The following is a 4,753-nucleotide window of genomic DNA, read 5'->3' as shown; positions in this document are numbered from 1 at the left end:
ACACGGAATAGTGAAGCTTCCTGGATCTTTTAGCTTTGGAGGCAACTTCTGTTGCAACACAGTACAGCGTTCCTCCGTGAGAGCAATGGTCTCTAAATCATCTAGCTTCACTTTCCGAGAGAGAATACCCTTCATAAACTTTGCGTAACTAGGCATCTGCTCAAGAGCATCAGCGAAAGGTATGTTGATATGAAGTTTATTGAACACCTCCAGAATCTTCTCAAATTACTTATCCAGCTTTTTCTTCTGCAGCCACTTAGGAAAAGGCGATGGAGGATAGATCTATTTCTCCCCTGTATTACCCTCAGGAGGAGTGTGCACAACAGTAGTCTTCTTTGGTTCCACTTCTGTTTCCCGCTGCTCTACTTTTTCAGCCCCAGCTTCTTCCTCCGGAACTTGAGTTTGTTCGTTATTCGCAACCTTACCAGACCTCAAAGTGATTGCCTTCACCTGCTCCTTTGCTTCCCTCTTTCCTCGTACTTCAGTGTCACTAGGTAGTGTACCCGGTTGACGATTTAGCAAGGCATTGGCAATTTTTCCAATTTGATTTTCTAAGGTCTTGATAGAAATAGTTTGGCTTTTGCACATAAGTTTCAACTCCTCTAATTCAGATTTTTCATTAGCTTGTTGCAGCTGAATTTGCTGTCTTGGTGCATATTGCGGTTGCTGAAAATCAGGGGGGTTGTACTACTTAGATGGGTACTGTTGATAAGGCTGTTAAACTGCATTCTGAGCATTACTCCAGCTGAAATTAGGATGATTGTGGTTGTTAGGATGATAGCTAGCTGGCACAGGTTGTTGTGATCGCTGAAAGTTGCTCACAAACTGAGCTGATTCACTAGAAATAGCACACTGATCAGTCTCATGGGAACCAATACAAAGCTCACAGACACTAGATATTTGATTAACTCCATAATTAGCCAAAGTTTCCACCTTCATCATCAAAGCCTTAAGATGGGCAGCTATAGCAGTTGCTGCATCCAACTCCAGAATTCCTGCTACTTTTCCCTGAGTGAGTCTCTGGGAAGGATTCCGGTATTCATTAGCAGCCATCAGTTCAATAAATTCATAAGCTTTATTGTAGCTCTTAGCTCACAAGGCTCCTCCTGATGCTACATTGAGTATGGGTCTGGAAGTAGCACCCAATCCATTGTAGAAATAGTTTATAATCATCCAATCAGGCATGCCATGGTGTGGGCACTTCCTTAGCATGTCCTTATATCGATCTCAAGCCTCACACAGAGATTCTCCAGTTTGTTAAGAAAACTGAGTAAGAGCATTCCTGATTGCAGCAGTCTTCGTCATAGGGAAGAATTTAGTGAGAAACTTTTGAGCAAGATCTTCCCAAGTAGTGATAGACCCTAGTGGTAGAGAATGTAACCAGCACTTAGTTTTATCCCTCAGAGAGAATGGGAAGATTCGCAGTTTAATAGCATCTTCAGTCATACCATTGAACTTGAAAGTGTCACAGATCTCGATAAAATTCCTGATGTGCATGTTGGGGTCTTCTGTAGGAGAACCCCCAAACTGATCTGAGTTCTGTATCATCTGAATCGTGCCTGACTTGATCTCAAAAGTGCTAGCCGAGATGGTTGGCCTAATGATGCTTGACTAAATATCATTGATCTTAGGCTGAGAATAGTCCATCAAAGCCTTAGGATTATCTGCTTGATCTCCCATTATTACTAAAGATGGTTCCTCGACTTTCTCTTATTCTTCTACCTTCTCTTCGTCCTCAAAAACTTCCTTCCGAATCACTACAACTTCTTCCTCGGCTTGATCCAGAGTTCTCTTACGAGTCCGCTAACGCGTATGCATACACGCTCGCTAGAGTACCTGAAATTAGGCAAGGAAATAGATAAGTAACAATGTCCGAGCCAATGAACTTTAACGACCACTGATGACAAACTAAACTAAAAAATTAACACCGAGTCCCCGGCAGCGGCGCCAGAAACTTGTTAGTCGCTAAACACGCGCTAACATTCACGCAAGTATACGCGTTCGTAAGTAGTATAAGATATAAATCAGATTCGTTCCCACATAGACTGGTTTTGGTTAATGTTCAATTTATGCACCTATGCAACAATGTATGGTTAGTATTCAATGCTAAGACGATTAACAAATTGAGTTGCTTCTAACTAAACTTAAGCTAACAATTATAACTAAGAGAATAAGAATCATTGTGGGATTCTAACTTCATTAAATACTTCATTCAATAGCCTTTTCATTATTAACCTTAGCATGTAATGGTGATGACACTAATCAGATAACACAAAACTGATAAACGCCAACTTCCGTTGCACGAATACCATACTACCAGACATCCACAAACTGACACCTATTATATTGAGACCCTATATGTCTATAGAATTTGACAACATAACGGTTTAATGCACAAGTTATCTATCATGATTACATAGGGCAAGTAAGATGGTTAAAATTACCCTATGAATCATGCATAACAATAACACATAAACCTATGCTAGCATGACAAGTTCTAAATCCTTAAATTCACTTTTGCTTTATTAAGAATTAACACACTATCTTATAAGTTCGTGACGCTCATAAGACGAATAAGCACAACCAATACTAGGTTATCATACAATCACCACACACTAAGGCATCGAAACAAATCAACTAAAGAAATCCATAAATAAATTCGTTAGGACCCCACGATAACGATTAGCCCATGATCGGACTCATCATCAACGTGGGTTCCGATGAAAGCAAGGTATAATAAACGTAGTCTTTATAAACGAATAATAAACAAAGTACAAAACAAGAGTATAGGTTCAAGAATAAGAAAACTAGCATTCAACGTTACAACTTAAACAAAGAATCACAAGTTAAAACTAGATCTTCCTCGCCTTGGTTGAATTGTGCTAAAACGGTCTTTCTACGCCTTCTTCTTGTGCTCTCGTATGTCTCTCTATAAAAAACGAGCTTATTTATGTATATATAGATGCCCCATATAGAGTAGAAGTCTTCTGAATTAAAAGCCCAATAGAATCAGGATTTCTTTCCTCGACCTGGCGCGGCCGCACGCTTGATCAGCGCGGGCGCGCTGAGTTTCTGGACTTCGGACGCGGCCGCGCGCTATCACAGCGCGGGCACGCTATCACAGCGCAGGCGCGCTATCACAGCGCGGGCGCGCTATCACAGCGCGGGCGCGCTATCACAGCGCGGGCGCGCTATCACAGCGCGGGCGCGCTATCACAGCGCGGGCGCGCTGACCTCCTGAATAAAAATCAAACTTCTTCTTTTTCCTTGCTGATTGAGCCGGTTTTCTAAGAGCTTTTATTCCAACACCTCCCTAACACCAAATTACCACCAAAATAATGCTAATTCACCTGATTACCTAGATAATGCCTGAAAATGCAAAAACACTAGAAAACACATTAAAACACCAACAACTTGAGTACAAATACACAAATTCAAAGCTTTACGGAGCGTAATAAAGTGTCATAAAAGCCACTAAACAGATTTATTGAAGTATATTGATATTTTTTTACTATTGGGTTTGATTTAACTAATTTACCAAAATAGGATTGTGAACTTAGAGGCATAGAATTTGGCGAGATTTTTTAGATAAATATGAACAAATGTTGTTCCACCAAGCTATCCAAGAGTTATATAGTTGATATAATAGACAAGTGTTGTATACCTAAATAATCATGTTTTAGGAGAAAAGCCAATGCTGACCTAATGCATGGTGAAATATGGATATTGGTTCACTATAAAGGATATAGAAGATATTCTTTCCGAATTAATAGTTAGGGCTATTGATTTGATAAAAATATTGGGAGATATATATTATGAATATATATATATATGAATAATCACTTGAACATAATTTAATGATCATCTGTAGACGAATTCATTTTATGCACTTTAATATTATAGATATCAAATGGCAAATAACACAAATAACTTCTCTATATAATAGTCCTTGAGCAGGACAAGCTGACATAAAATAATTTCCTCGACTGACATGGGAACTTGGGGATTGGCCTCAAGTTCAAGGATGTCACTCAAACCTCTCCCATATTTCTTCTAGTTGAGAATGAAACATGTGTTGAACAAAATGCTTACCAGAAGCACATTGATTATGCAACTGATGTTTCATGTCTTATGCTTGCAGTTATGAGTGTCGAGATATGGAAGCAACAAGAGCATATTGATGCTTATGATGTGATTGAGCACCTTCAAAGTATGTTTAAAGGATAGGCTCGCCAAGCAAGATTTGACAATAGTAATGCACTATAAATTTGCATAAATGAAAGAATGAGATCCGATTGGACCAAATGTTTTAAAGATAATAGGTATACATACCTTGATATTTTGGGTTTCAAGATTGGTAAAGAGACTCAGCTTGATTTGATTAAACAATCTTTGAACAAATTATATTCTCAGTTTATTATGAACAAAATGAATGAGATAGATAAAACACCCATTGAGTTGTGAGGCATGTTTAGAACTGCTGAAAACAACACGGTAAAGGCTTGAACTATGTCCATATAGATGGTGTACACATGGAATGCAAATGGGAAAGAAAAGTGGACATGCAAGTTTAAGATTTGATTTTATTCAGTGCCAAACCAGAGTTCAATCCCAAGGGGGCTTTTGAAGCCTATTAGTGGTGTTGCTAAAGAAGAAGATTGTTACTTCTGTGGAAATAACCGGATGATTGGAAGTTAAACTGTCAAGCTTATTTGGAAGATATAGAGAAAAAGACCATCACTGGTTAAACTTC

At 38.9% G+C, this 4,753-nt stretch overlaps 1 non-coding gene across 1 annotated transcript; it reads left to right on the top strand.

The window, feature by feature from the left end:
* Nucleotides 1–1,183: 1,183 nt before the first annotated feature.
* LOC141716357 (small nucleolar RNA R71) lies at nt 1,184–1,290 on the top strand. Its single transcript, XR_012573069.1, has one exon. It is a non-coding gene; the product is annotated as a small nucleolar RNA R71 (small nucleolar RNA).
* The last annotated feature ends 3,463 nt before the right edge of the window (nt 1,291–4,753 follow it).

The sequence above is a fragment of the Apium graveolens genome, chromosome 3, assembly GCF_009905375.1.
Source record: "Apium graveolens cultivar Ventura chromosome 3, ASM990537v1, whole genome shotgun sequence".
Classification (NCBI taxonomy): Eukaryota; Viridiplantae; Streptophyta; class Magnoliopsida; order Apiales; family Apiaceae; genus Apium; species Apium graveolens.
Note: the sequence above shows the minus strand (reverse complement) of the source record. Positions and strands in the feature narration are given on the sequence as shown.